General features: G+C 52.5%; 2 protein-coding genes across 2 annotated transcripts in view; one reads left to right on the forward strand and one right to left on the reverse strand.

The window, feature by feature from the left end:
• Positions 1-15065, reverse strand: part of LOC137454324 (zinc finger protein ZFP2-like) — a 394553-nt gene that overhangs the window by 326677 nt on the left and 52811 nt on the right. The gene's annotated exons all lie outside the window — the stretch shown is intronic.
• Positions 1-15065, forward strand: part of LOC137454423 (zinc finger protein 850-like) — a 349726-nt gene that overhangs the window by 272529 nt on the left and 62132 nt on the right. The gene's annotated exons all lie outside the window — the stretch shown is intronic.

Genomic DNA, 15065 nt, shown 5'->3' on the forward strand with positions numbered 1-15065 from the left:
ACTGCCTCTGCTGGGTAGAAGAAGAGAGCAAAAGGTTGCATTGGGAAATGTGTCTGCAGCGCAGAGAATGGCACAGAGGTGCCTGATCCCCCTTGCCAGGGCATCTCTGACAGCAGATCCCTCTCCCCCTGCTGCCCAAGTCTCTGCTGCTGCCAGCTGTCCCTGCCAGGAGCTGCTTCTCTGTGCCCAGCTCACCTCCCTGTCCTGCTGACAGAGCTCATTCCACTTGCCGTGTGCTGAGCTCTGCCTTGCAGAAGCCTCCCAGCAGCAGGACACTGCCCCGGGGCAGCTCTGGGTGTGCAGAGCTCAGGAGCAGCTCAGACAAGGGCTAATGAGACCTCAGAGTCTTATGAGCAACAGTGAAATAAACTCTAGTCTCACACTGCCCTCCCAGCACACCAAGGGGATCAACATTCAAAGCCAAGACTCCTTCCCTTCCAGCAAAATGCTGCCTTGATGCTCTTCTGCAAAGCCTCCTCAGAAATGCCCAGGGGGGAGCCAGGACTGTGAGCATCTCTGTACAACACAGCTCCCTCTCCACAGCAGAAGGACCCTGCCCTGCCCTGCCCTGCCCTGCCCTGCCCTGCCAGGGCTGTCTCCTGCCACTCACAGCTTCTCCCCACAGCACTGTGTGGAGCAACCTGGGCAGGCTGAGAGCTGAGCCTGGCAGGCAGCACAGTCCCTGCCCCAGCACACAGCCCCTGGGCTGCAGTGACCCTGCTCTGAAGGACAGCCCTGACCACCCCTGCCTGCACCCCAGGGCTCCACAGCTCTTCAGAAAAGCCTGAAAAGAGCCTCTGCACAGGAAGACTTCCTTCCAGCCCCCACCAGCTGTGGCTGTGCCAGCTTTAGGAGATGCCTCCAGGAGCTGCACCTGCACTGCCCTGCCCCCACAGACTCACCGTGTCAGTGCCTGCAGTGACTTCTCCTCCTGTCAGCTCTCAGTCACGATCCTGGACACATCCAAGCTCTCTCTGCCTTCTTCTCCCTGAGATCCACTGGCAGTGCCCTCAGCCCTGCTGTGCAGAGCAGAGGAGCTGCTCCTGGGCACAGCTGACACTTTTCATTGCTGCCTACTTTCCATCAGCTCCCTCCAGCCACGGAGCTCAGCCCAGCTGAGCAGCAGAGGACCAACCCAAGGGCATTTTAATGACCCTCTGGTGGCTTTGGTGCCAGGTAAACATCAGAGACTGAGAGGAAGATGATGAAACTTTTCCAGAAGTTTAAGTCAGTTTCAAACTCTGAAGTTTCTTCTCTTGTTGATGGGTCCCAGTGAGGACACTGCTGGGAAAGTGTCTGCAGGCTGTGGTTGGAGCAGAGAACTGGAGGCAGTGCTGAGAGGTCAGGACAAGCAGAGGAAGATGTCTCTGATGCTGAGCAAACCTGGAGGTGTTTCCTTAATGCAAAGGGTCAAGCCCTGAGCCCTGGCTCCTGGACAGGCAGATCCTGTCCCTCACTCACGCCTCAGGGTGATTTCTGGAGCAGTGAGATGTGGAGAGGACCAATGTCAAGGGCAGGACTATGACACAATCCATCCCAGACTCCTGAGGATGGACAAGGAAGCAATGAGGCCCCAGGGCTGCCAGGAGGAGTTGTCTCCTCAGAGGCATCAGTGGCACAGACCACAGCCAGAACCAAAGGCAGGAAGAGCTTGGCTCTGCCAGGAGCCTTTCAGCTCTTGCACAGCCCTCTGTCATCTGCCCCTCAGGCTGTCCTCTGCTGCTGCATCAGCTGAGCCTCTTTCCCTGCAGGCTGTAGTCACCCAGCCAGCTGCCCCACCTTGCTGGCACCTTCCTTTGCTGCTCTCTCTCCATCCTCCCTGGCTGTTCCTTGAAACTCCAAGCCTTGGAGTGCTCCAGGCTCCTGCTGGGGGATGTCTTGCAGTGACATTTCTTTCTCCTCATGCCCAGTCTGGACCTCCCCAGCTGCACTTTGTGGCTTTGTTTCTTTCTCTTGCACTTTGTCCCTGTGCAGAAAAGCTTCTCCATGTCTCAAACCACTCCCCAAGCACTCTCAGGCTACTCTGCTCTTGTCCTCACTCTTCACACCATTGAGCCCATGGCCTTCAGCCTCTCTCTACTGGTCATGTGCATGAGGCCTCCCAAGCACATCTTGGGAGATCTCTGGGCACTCTCCAAGGTCTTTGAAGATAGAAGTGTGGTGGTCATAGGACAACAAAGAGACCAAGTGCCCAATGTGCCTTCAAGAGGGCTGGACCCCCGAGGGTGAAATCTGCCCAGTTGCCAGGGAAGGGACATAGCCGAGTCCAGCAGTGCAAACATCTGCCTCAGCCTGAAGCAGCAGACTGAGGAGCTGCACAGAGCAGGAGCAGCATTTAGCTGCATGCCTGTGTGACCCTGCTGCTGTGGGAGAGAAGAGGAGTCGCTGCTTCCGCCGCTCCATGCCCTGTGAACCCCAGGGGAATCCAGAGCACCGTTCCTGCCCTGTGCTCCAAAGCCAGGACGGCTCTCATAGGGTCCTGCCTGCACTTGTTTTTTCCAGGGCTGTTCTCTTTCCACTTCCACACTCTCCTGCTGAGCCCCTGTGTTGGGGCAAGGCCTGAGTGCTCTGGCAGCTTGGGCAACATCCTGCTGTGTGGTAGTCCCATGACCACAGGCAGACACAGGCCATGGGAACTTCTTTGGCTCAGATGGCCTCCACAAGAGCAGTTCCACACAGACAGGTGATCTGCTTGGGGCAGTGCCTGAAGCCTTAGCTCTTCTTCCAAAGTTTCCTTCAAGAACATGCCCAAGAAATTGTCCAACAGATGCAAACAGCAGGGAACAGCTAAAGTGTGTGAGTGTGCAGGGCTGGGGCACACAGCAGTGTCCTCACACAGCCAGGTCTCCTGCAAGTGACCCAAAGGAACATCAGAGAAGGGTCTGGACTGTGTCTGTGTTCACTGGACACCCTGGGGAAGCTGTCCCAGGGCAGTCATCCTAGACTAGTCTTCACAACCACTGTTTCCAGCAGCAGCCTCACACCTCAGCTTGGATAGACTCTTTGTCCCTCCACAGGAGGACATGGCCTCAGGAGGTCAGCAGTGCCTGTTTGCATTGTGCAGATGAGATGTCAGCAGATGAGCTGAGGTGAACCTGAGTGAGCAAACACCATCAGCTGTTACTGGGGGTGCCAAAGCACAGGAGGTTTGAGGAGCCTCCCAGCCTCTGGCAGGGGCATAAGGAGGCCAGGGAGGCTCTCTGACCGCTGCAGGGCAGGGCCTGTGTGAGTGATGGGGAAAGACTCTGTCTCTGAACATCCCACACTCCGTTAGGGGTCCATGAGGCCAGCTCAGTTGTGGACACCTGACAGAGCTGAGACATTGTTGTGTGTCACTTCAGAACAAACCCTACTGGCCCAGGGAGATTCATCTCAGATGGCTTGGGCAGGCTCCTGTCTGCTCACATCACCCTTGCTGGATTGTTCCCTGAGATGTGCACAGAGCCATCCCAGAGGTTCTGGGCTCCTTGGAAAAGGCCTCTTCAAGAACACCAAAAAGGAGGGTGGGGAACATTGCAGGCTGGTCACCCTCAGCACAGTCCCTGGGAAGGTGAAGGCTCAAACTCCTCTGCAGCCATTTGCAGGCCCTTGCAGGACAAGAGAGGTATTGCTGAAGCCATATGGGTAGGGGCAAGAAGGGGATGTTTTGTGCCTGGACTTTAGCCAGGGCTTTGCCATGGTCCCCCATAGTCTCTTTAGAGCCAGACTGCTGAGAGCTGGAGTGCAGAAATGGATGAGGTGATGGCTGGGGGGTGGAGGAAGCCCAAATGTCACCAGTGGAGAGTCCTCCTGGCAGACACTTCCCAGTGGCATCCCTCAGGGCAAGCCCTTGGGCCAGCAGTGTGGAATGCCTTCATGAACTCCCTGCACCATCTGACCCAGGGCCTTTGCAGCTCCTCTGGAGATGAAGCCAAACTGAGCAGAGCCCTTGAGGGACCTCATCTGCTTAACCCTGCCCTGAGCAGGATCATTGGACAAGAGGATGTGCAGGAGTCTCCTCCACACATGCAGCAGGACAGAGCCAGCAGCTTCTCCACTCAAACCCTTGGTAGGAAATCTCCCAGATGGATCTGGTGAAACTTTGATCTGCTCAGGCTCTGGCCACAAGGAGGCTGAGGGCTGAGTGTGCAATCCTGTGCTCAGTTGTGTCTCAGGAACTCACCATTCAACAGGAAGCCAAGGACTGGGAAGGGGGAGGTGAGGCCACTTCTGCCTCCTGAGAGGATTGGCCAACAGCAGGAACACAGCTGGGAAAGGGACTGTGAGGTCAGTTGTGTCTGCAGGAGCTGATAGGGCAGCCCTGGGCTCCTGGCTGGCAGATGGGCACAGTGATCTGGGAGATGCCCTCTGCCAAAGGGCCTGGGCTGACTGCAGGAAGGGGCTGATGGTTTGGTTGCTGTGTCTCTGCTGCCTGAGTACCTGATGGGACAGCAGCAGCCACAGGGCTTGGTGCTGCCTATGCAAGAAACTGCAAGGCCAGCAGCCTTGGGAGCTCCTGGTGAGATAGGAAAGAGCAGGAGAGAGGAACACTGCCAGATGGTGCAGCCTGGCAGATGGAGACTGCACATGAGCAGCAAGAAACCTCTCTCAAAGGGTAGTGCTGTGGCCTGAGGAGTTCTCCAGAAGGAGTCTGGGATCAGCCCTTCTCTTTCTGTCCCAAGGAGCAGAGTGTGAGTGTGAGCAGGTGTCAGTGAAGGCATGGAAAGGCCAAGGTGGGGAAGTGAGATGAGTGTCTGCAGCCTGCAGGGCTGGAGAAGCAGCTGTGAGACAGTGCAGGACAAAGCTGTGGTAGAGCTGGCAAAGGGCAATGGCAGTGGTGGGAGTGATGAAGAGAAGCCAAGGATGTGCCCTCTTGACTCTGGCAATTCTCTGCCCCCAAGGCCTGTGAGGAGATGTTGTCCTAAGGCACTGGGAGGGCCTCACTGCCTCTTTCCACAGCCCCAGGAAGGCTGGGGACTGTCAGGCCCTTGTCCTCCACTCAGCATCACAAACCCTGCAGGGATCCTAAAGGAAGGCTGGAGAGGAACTTTTCATGAGGGTGTCTGGTGACAGGAGAGGAGGGAAAGGTTTGAAGGTGAGGAAAAGGAGGTTTAGACTGGGTCGTAGGAAGAAAGTTCTTCAGTATGAGGGTTGTGGGACTCTGGAATAGGCTGCCCAGGTAGGATGCCCTCTCCTGAGTTTGTTGAAGGCCAGGCTGGATGAAGCCTTGAGCAGCTGAGTCTATTGGAGAGGCATCCCTGCCTATGGCAGGGAGGTTGGAGCAGAGGAGCTCTGAGGTCCCTTCCAACCTAGGCCATGCTATGCTGTTATGAAACCCACCCCCCACCCCCAATGCACCTGAAGAGCCTTGACCCACACATGAGGGACAGGATCTGCCTGTGGGACAGGATCTGCCTGCCCAGGGGCTGTGCTCAGGCCTTGGCCTTTGTGCTGCAGAAACCAGAGCCAGAGTTTGCTCTCCTGCACTTTGCCTTTGTCTGCTGCAATCACAGCCTCTCCTGAGCTGCTCTAACGAGTCCCTGGGGAGGCTTTGGCAGTAACAAGCCTCAGTGGGGCCAATCAATGCTTCAAGGTACTTTGTGTTTTGCTTCTTGCTTCTTGCACAGTTTCTTCACTCTTCTCTCAGTACCTGAGGTTCATGGAATGATTCTCAAGTGCCCTGAGGAGCTCTTCGTTGTTGACTTCCAGATTTCCAAGTGCACCTCACAAAGCTCAGATTTTGATGGCAAACTATTTGATTCTTTCTCAGATGAGGGCAGAGGTGACAGCAGCATCCACCAAGCCAGAATGATGCAGGCTGTCTGCTCAGGGGGACTGGACTGGGAGGAGAAGCTGTCCTTTGAGGGCTGACACTGAGTGGACAACTTTGCTCCTCACCCTCCCCAACCTCCCCATTGTTGTCCCTGCCCACCTGGGCCTTCCATCCCTGCTCCTTGCATCAGACTTCTCCACTGCTCTCTGCAGCTGGAGCTCACAGCTCCATGGCACCAGCTGCCCCCTGCTCTCCTTAGGGAACTGCCTGCACACAGCCACAGAAGAATTGTTGCTGTTTGGAAGCAGAGCAAAGCCAAGGCTGAGAAAGTTCCCTCAGCGATCCAAGCCCTCTGGAACCATCTGCTCAGCACAAGCTGTCTCTCAGCAGCTTGCCTGTCCGCAAGGATGAGGCAAAGCCAACAAGTTCTGCCATGTCTGTGATTTCTCAGCCAGTCAAGAGTTCTTGAGAGTGAGGAGCAGATGAAAAGTTTGGATCCTAGCAGCCCTTCTTCATGAAGCAATATGCAGTTCCCACCTGGGGCTTACAAGGTGATTCAGCAGAATGTGTTCTAATCAAAGAGCCTCTGAATGACAGAGTGGATAAGGACAAGGCTGACCCTGACTATCTGCAAGGGATCCTGAATTCAAATCTATTTCTATGGCTGGAGAGAATCACAAAAGACTCAAACACAGGACAGAGATGGCAGGATCCAGTGGAAGTAGAGACTCCCACTCTGGTGGCAGCAAAGGTGTCTGTCCAAAGACACAGAGAGGTGGAGAGGTTGCTGGCAGAGAAGCTGCCTGGAGTTCAGTTTCCTTCTGCTGGAGCTCAGGGCAAACACTCACAAAACTTCAACATTCTCAGAGGATGAGAACTGAGCCTGGAGAAGTCTGACTTGGTGCTGGCCCTTGGTGCAGGTTGTGCCTGAGAGATGTCTGAGTGGGGGAGATGCTGGACACAGCTGCTGTGATCCAGGAGAGCTCCAAGGCTCTGGTTTTAGGGTCACTGATTTTAGAGGTGGAGATCATTGACTTCCATCAGGTGTTTCTCTCATCTGGAGAACTTTGGATGCTGAATCATCCTGGGATCTTTTGCCACTTGCACAGACCCTGAAGTTTTTTTGTCCTCCAGAGTTCATAGCATCATAGTATCATAGTATCATAGTATCAGTCAGGATTGGAAGGGACCACAAGGATCATCTAGTTCCAACCCCCAAGCACAAATGCACTGAGCTGGCAGGAAGTGACAAACCCCCAAGCCATAGGGAGGGAAGTGCAAGGCTGGGAGAGCTCTGGTCAGGGCTGAGCCATTCCTTGCAGGTCAGTCCTCTCCTCCGAAGCCTTTCCTTCTCTCTGCCTGGGCTCATATCCTTCTTTTCTCTCCATCAGCCCTGCTCCTTTGTGCTGGGGAGGAGCAAAGTTTGCAGATCTGCTCCTTGCAACAGGCCAGAAGATAAAGAGGCCAACTTTGGGACAGCAGCAAGATCCCAGGCTCCAGCTGACCCCTGAGCACCTCCCAACCCCCTCCAGACCCTCCTCCCAAACCCCACTTCAACACTTGTGGAGCACTGAGCGTCATTGGTTGTGATGGGAATTTAGGAGTTCATCTCCCTGAGCCCCATGTGGTCAGGTATCAGTTGCATGGCCAGAGGGGGATAGTTGGGATGGCTTTGTCCTGGGGGTGCCAGCCCCATCAGCACTACACCAGGGGACTTGGCATAGGAGTTAGGGCTCTGATCCCTCCATTGCAGGAAGTCACACACAATGTCCTTACTTCTCAGTCACTTAGTCCCCAAGGAATTGCCCAAGAGCACAGGGGTGACCATTCCTCTCAGCAGCATGGCCTCCCAGAAGGACCTGGACAAGATCTTGGAGAAGAATCACCTGAAGAATAATTTGGAGGAGTCAAAACTCAGCCTTGAGGAACAGTAGAAGTGGTTGATGAAGACATGGATGAGGACAGCAGGGATGAGGATTAGGAGGAGGAGGAGGGCAATAATTATGAGGTGGACAAAGGGGATGATGTGGAAGAAGAGGAGGATGATATGGAATAGGAGAAGAATAAAGAGAAGGAGGAGGAATATGAAGAGGAGGAAGAGGAAAAACTCATATCAGCCCTTCTGTGCCACCCAAGCAGCCACATCAGTGCCCTGAGGGTGGGTAAAGCTTCCCACCCATCTTGGAGCTGGTAAAGCCCCACTGTCCCCAGCCCAGTGCCCAGCCCTCTCTCTGTGGGGGCTATGCCAAGAGCTTCACCCTCAGCTCCAACCTCATCTGGCACTGCTGCGTCCACAGCCAGAAGCAGCTGCACCTCTGAGCTGCCTGAGCCAAGAGCTCCACCCAGATGGCCACCCTCAGCCGGCACTGTTGCACCCACACCGGTGCCAGTGCTTTACCTTCACAGGCTGCAGCAAGGGCTTCATCCGCAGCTCCTCCCTCACCTGGCATATTCACCCCTATGCAGGTGACCAGTGTGCCCCAGGGGACACAGCAATACACTGACCCCAGCACTGCCAGGCCAAACATGAGCCCCCTGGGGGGCCTTTTCCAGCAGATTGAACAGAAATCTCCTCTTTTACACCTTCTTTCCTCAGGAGCAAAAGTGCCCCTGCCCTTCTCAGCACCAGCCAGTGCTGAGGAGAGTAATGACAGTGCTGAGTCAGCACAGCTGCTGCCACCACAGCAGCTGGGCTGGGATTTGGCTGCTTTCCCCCCAACACTTTGGGCTTGCTGGAGGTAAAAGAAAAACCTCATCCCAAGGATAATGCCTAATCAGAATGGAAACCCCAACCCTAATAAAGTATTGTCTCTTGCTGCTTTTTCTTTGACCTTTCTTTCCCAAAAGGCCACTTTTGGAGGCATTTCTTCCCAGGACCAGGGCTGGAGCCATGTGCTCAGTTCAGGGAGGTGTCCTTGAGGGGTCTTGGGAGAGTCTTGAAGGTCAAGTGAGGGAATCAACATAACTCATGTAGCCATTCAACAGAATCCTTTAATAACCTGCATGGACACGGAATGGATTTCTCCAAAGCTTACACGTGCTTGTCCTGGAGGCACAAGTCTGAACATGCCCAAACACAAACCCCCTTGCACCCCCTCCCCGTGGAGCTGGGGTGTTCAGCACAAAACTAGACAAGGACAAGGTACTGGTAAGTCTGCAAAGCTGGACAGGTTCAGGCTTGTCTAGGCAGGTCCTGTGGTTGAGGGAAAGAAAGTGCCCAGTTTGCAGCTGTGCCTGGCCATCTGCCCTGCTTATGGACTCCCTGTGCAGCTTCCCATGGGTTGGGCAAACTCTATTCTGCAGGTTGACCTATCTTGTTCCTCTCTTTCTTTCTCTTCTGCCATTGGCCATTATTGTCTCCAGCACCTTATTAATCCAAGCTAAGATGGCAAACAACTCTCCCTTGCTGTACCAAGGAGCCCTGGGGTTCCCCAAAACCTATTTTGTCCACGTGAAACCAGAACATGCTGTAGCTGCAGCTGGTGAATGGTGCTGGATTGGAAAGCAGCCTCTGCATGCCTGCTGCCCAAGTCTGCAGCCAGAAAGCTGCTTTGCTCCACCTGTGACACCTGACGTGATGGTGCAAGCTGCTGGAGACGAAGTGAGACAAATGAGAACCGCTTGTCCCACACTGAGCACTGGAGAACTGTCAACTGCTTGCCCGGCTGGCAAGCTGCCCTGCGAGCCCATGAGCCACAAGCTGCTCACTCAGAGCCACAAGCTGCTCACTCAGAGCCCCAACAAGCTGATGCAGCCTGAACTGAGAGCAGCTGTCTCTCTGCTCACAGAGAAATTCCACTCCAGGGGGAGACTGCTTCTCCCCTCCACACACACACTCTGCACAGCTCATTTTCTGAACACCATGTTGCTTGCTTTATTTCACTTGTGCAGACTGCACTCTGTGCTTTGGATCGTAATTGCAGTGTCCAAAAGTGTCCAGGTGGCAGTGCCCTGAGCACAAAGGCTGATTGCTATACAGCCTGTTTGTGTAGATTTGTGCCAGCCACAGAGTCCCTTGAAGGCAAAGGGCACTGTGTGCTTTGGGTTAGAGCTGCAATGTCCAAAAAGGTCCCAGGCAGCAGTGCCCTGAGCACAAAGGCTGATTCCTATCAAGTCTCTTTGTACAGCTCTGTGCCAGCTGCCTCTGTAGAAGCCATAGATTCCCCTTGCAGGTGCACTGCCCTTGAGGCATTAGCTCTTTCCTAAGCTGAATCCATGTTTAAAAGATTCTGGCCTGCTTAAACTGTTAAAGTTGTATTGAATGTGTATGTTGTGAAACACATGAACCACAACCAAAGAGCTGTACTTGTGTGGGCAATATCACAGTATCACATTAGAGGTTGGAAGGGACCTCAAGAGATCATCAGGTCTGACCCCCCTGCCAAAGCAGGATCACTTAGGGTAGTCCACACGGGAGTGTACCCAGGTGGGTTTTGAAAGTCTGCAGAGAAGGAAACTCCACAGCCTCTCTGGGCAGCCTGTTCTAGTGCTCTGTCACCTGCACTGCAGAGAAGTTGCTCCTCATGTTGAGGTGAAATCTTCTATGTTCAAGCTTGAACCTGTTGTTTCTTGCCTCATTATTGTACACCACTGAAAAGAGATTGGCTCACTCCACTTGACACCCACCCCTCAGGTATTTATACACATTGCTGAGACTTGATATTAATAAATTGGTTTAATTATTTTATACTAATAAAGAATTAATATATTTGTATTAATGTATTTGTCTGCATAAATATTAATAATTCATAACAGTGCTAGACAAGGTTACCCATGTTCCTCATATAGGATTAGTAATACACATGCATTAGAATGATAAAAACTTATGTGAATAGCTAAAATCCTTCCATTCCTTGCTCTCTGCTGCCATCTTCTGTCCTTGTGTCAACATTGTAGTCACTGTGTCGTCATCTATTTTTCCTGTTAGTCCTCTGCCAATCCCACAGGATTGTCCTCATCTTGGTACTGAGGCCCAGGTGGGTGAGATCCCATCCTGTTTTCCAGACTCAGCCTTATCTCTCTCTCTGATGTCTAGGACTGTGGTCTGCTGCCTTTATCTCCCTTCGCTCTGCCAAGCTCAATGGTTCCTTTATTGATGGCTGAAAGCTACTCCAACAAGTGGGAAAGTTTCTAGCAGTTAGTGAGGAGTCGATGAGTCTCCTTCCTTCAGATGTCCTGCTGAGAGTGCTGGGCAGGGCTCAGGTGAGGGCCAGCTCTGAGGGGCAGGGGTTGTGTTTGGGCTAGGTTGAGGCTTGGGGTTAAGGTCAAAGGACCAATTCCAAGGGTAAAGGCTGGGGCCAAGATGAGCAATGGGGGCAGAGTCAGGGTCAGGAGTGGGTTTGGGAGGGGATGAGCTGTAAGGGGTGAGGTGCAGGAGGGGTTCAGCTCCACTGTGTTAGAGCAGGGGACTGAGTAGAGAGGATGGGAGGGGCCCAGTCTGTATTGTGTGGTGTGGTATTTTCAATTCAGACCCCAGTAAGACTCCCCCACTGCAGGGGACTGCACAGGGAGAGAGGGAGACACTTCCCTTCCTATGAGCCCACCAAGAGTGGGTTAGGCATTCCACCTTCCAAATGTCAAGGTCCAGGACAAGAGATTAAATTTCTTGGTGTGGTGAAGAGGTTATTAATTTATGAATATGAAATATGAATTATATAAATAATATTTTAATTTATTATTAAAATTATCACTAACCAATTAATCACTATTTTATATCCATATTCTAGTGCATGATTGTGAAATACATCCCAGAAAGTGGTTCAGTATTGATAATTTGGACTCAGAATATTAGCAGAATTAATTTCTATTAATATAACTCAGGCTGCAATTCCACTGCTTGTCCACCAGGTGGTGACTCGACAAGATGCTGGCAGCTGCTTAACTCTATACAGAGGTATTACAATGTGTCAGAGGCTGGAAATAGAAATGTGCTGCTAGATGCAGGTGCTTTGAACTGAATGTCAGTGAAGCTCAGTCTCCAGCAAGGAGAGAGAACAAAGTGAAAGAGGGCAACATATTTACAAGCTGGGGTAATACTGATAGGTTTCTGGAGGCTGGATGTGGCCAATGGGCACTCTCATAAACAACCGGCTGCAGCTTATGGGAGGCATGAAGCTGGAATTATGCCATGCTTGATATTGACACCAGCATCCCATGCCATGGGTGTGTGCAGGGGTCTGTGCCACCTGGGCCTTTTTGGACCCCTCATGAAAGGAGGGGGAACTTGTCCATGTGCTGGAACAAGTTCCAATATCTGGTCATAATGTGCCTTTACCACAGCAGACCCAGTCTGTACTGGGAGAGCTCAGAGAGGTTCATATTGTACCTGGAGGGGGCCCCAGTCTGAACTGGGATGGCATTGGGGGATCAGTTTGCAACAATGGGTCCTGGTCTGTGCTGGGATGGAATCAGGGTTTCAGGAAATGCACTTTGTACTGGGATGCGACTCAGACTGTGCTGGGAGATGGCAATGGGATCCCATTGGTACCAGGATCAGGCCACAGCTGCCCTGGGATCAGGATACCCACTTTGTGCTGTGCTGGGTACAGATGGGACTGGGAAGGGGATCGACATTGCCAATGCTGCCTTCTCAATTCTGTTGGCAGCAGAGTGCAGGCCACAGTTTGCTGTCACCTGGAGGAGTGTGCAATACACCTGGAATCGACTGCCCCAGGGGTAGAAGCAGAGCTCTGCCATTTGTCATGAACTAATCCAGACTGCACTGGGAAGGCTGATGCCCCTGAACATCTACAGTGCATCTATGACATTGTTGTGTGGGGCCACAGGGCAGAAGTAGTGTTGGAGAAGGGAGAAAAAAAAATATTCAGGTACTTCTGAAGGCTGAATTTGCCATAAAGAAAAGCAAAGTCAAAGAACCTCATCACAAGTGATGAGGAAAAGGCTGAGGTACTTAATAACTTCTTTACCTCAGTCTTCACTGCAAGGGCCTCTAGCCACACTCCTGATGTTATGGAAGTCAAAGCCAGGGACGGGGAGGAAGAACTGCCCATTGTAAGTGCAGATCAGGTTCGTGATCATCTGAAGAACCTGAAAGTGTTCAAGTCCATGGGACCCAACGGGATACACCCACGGGTGCTGAGAGAACTGGCAGATGAGGTTGCTAAACCCCTCTCTATTCTATTTCAAAAGTCATGGCAATCTGGTGAAGTCCCCACAGACTGGAAAAGGGGAAACATTGCCCCCATCTTCAAAAAGGGTAAGAAGGAGGAACCAGGGAACTCCAGGCCAGTCAGTCTCACCTCTGTGCCTGGAAAGATCATGGAGCAGATCCTCCTGGAGTCACTACTCGCTCAAAAGAATAGTGAAGAGGTGATTGGGAACAGTCAGCATGGCTTTGCCAAGGGCAAATCCTGCCTGACCAACCTGGTGGCCTTCTATGAGCCCCGCAAAGCCAATCAGATCCTGGGCTGCATCAGGAGAAGTGTGGCTAGCAGGTCGAGGAAGGTGATCCTCCCCCTCTACTCAGCCCTGGTGAGACCCCACCTGGAGTACTGTGTCCAGTTCTGGAGCCCCTATTACAAGAGGGATGTGGAGGTGCTGGAACGTGTCCAGAGAAGGGCCACAAGGATGATCAGAGGGCTGGAGCACCTCTCCTATGAGGACAGACTGAAGGAGTTGGGGCTGTTCAGTCTGCAGAAGAGAAGGCTCTGAGGTGACCTAATTGTGGCCTTCCAGTATCTGAAGGGGGCCTACAGGAAGGCTGGGGAAGGACTTCTCAGGATCTCAGGTAGTGACAGGATTAGGGGGAATGGAATGAAGCTGGAGGTGGGGAGATTCAGGCTAGATGTGAGGAGGAGGTTCTTCACCATGAGAGTGGTGAGACCCTGGAATGGGTTGTCCAGGGAGGTGGTCGAGGCCCCGTCCCTGGAGGTGTTTAAGAGCAGGCTGGATGAGGCTCTGTCCAGCCTGATCTAGTGTGGGGTGTCCCTGCCCATGGCAGGGGGGTTGGAACTAGATGATCCTTGTGGTCCCTTCCAACCCTGAATGAAACTATGAAACTATGAAACCTGCACAGGAAATTCAGTTCTTGGCAAGAAAATGGCAGGCTGGATGCTGTCATGTACCTATGGACATGATCAACGGGATAGCAACCATGTCTCCACCATCCAACAAGAAGGAGACACAGTCTGTCCTAGGCCTTGTGGGGCTCTGCAGAGTGCATGTCCCAGGCTGCAGTCAGCTTGTGAGCCCTCTCTATCGAGTGACCTGAAAGCAGAATCATTGTGAGTGGGGCAGTGAGCAACAAGGCTTTGAGCAGATCAAAGAGGAGGGAGCTGTGCAGTGGCCCTTGGGCCTATCTGAATGGCACCAGTGGTGCAAAATATCCTCTACACTGCAGCCAGGGAACATGGAGAGTTGTCTCCAATAGGTTCTTTTCACACACAACAGGAACTCTATCTCCCTGTGCTACTGGTAACAAATCAGACTGAGCTGGACCTGCTGTGGTGGTTTTAGGCTATGCCTTTAAAATTCAGTTACAGATTTTGAGCAGAAAAGTAGAAAACTATAAATAAATCACTCTTGGGTGTCAAAAAGGAAAACTAAAGATGATTCTAAACAAATTCATTGGAGAAATATCTGCCATGAACCAGGCTGTACCTAAACAACTCTTTCTCTTTTCTGATCTCTCTGCTTGCTTCACTCAGGAGAGCCTTCCCTATCGAGTGACCTGCAAGAAGAATCATTCTGAGTGGGGCAGTGAGCAACAACAAGGCTTTGAACAGATCAAACAAGAGAGAGCTGTGCAGGAGCACTTGGGCCTATCCAAACAGGACCATTGGTGCATAATGCCCTCTGCAGTGCAGAGAGGGAGTGTGGTCTCACTTGGAGTCTCTGGAAGAAGACATCAGGTGAAACCTGAAGTCAGCCATTGGGATTTTAGAGTAGAGGATATGGAGGATCAGAAGCCTACTACACACCAACTGAGAAGGAGATCTTAGCATCTATTGTGTGTTTAAGGCACTGGGATATCTTAAACCATAGAGTAGAGGCCACCAGAGGCTAGATAGGTCCAGGAGGTGGACAGGAAAGTGCAATCTTTTGTTGTTTCATTCCCATAAGCCCTGCATCTCTATACAAATGGACATTTCTCTTTGTTCTTCTCTTTTCCTCCCTCTCTGCTCCTGGGATGTTCACAGAGCTTTAATGGGGTTTGGTGCAGGGGAGTGAGGCCAGGTTGAGCCATGGCAGTGCTGCCAATTGGAGCCCAGAGTGGCCTGGTCTGGCTCAGCCTGGAGCTGGCAAGCAGAATTTGCAGCTGCATCACTCAGGTATGGGGCAGGGCCAAAGAGGC

The sequence above is a fragment of the Melanerpes formicivorus genome, unplaced genomic scaffold (genome assembly GCF_026170545.1).
Source record: "Melanerpes formicivorus ecotype bairdi unplaced genomic scaffold, bMelFor1.0.p_v2 SCAF_80, whole genome shotgun sequence".
In the NCBI taxonomy this organism is placed as follows: domain Eukaryota; kingdom Metazoa; phylum Chordata; class Aves; order Piciformes; family Picidae; genus Melanerpes; species Melanerpes formicivorus.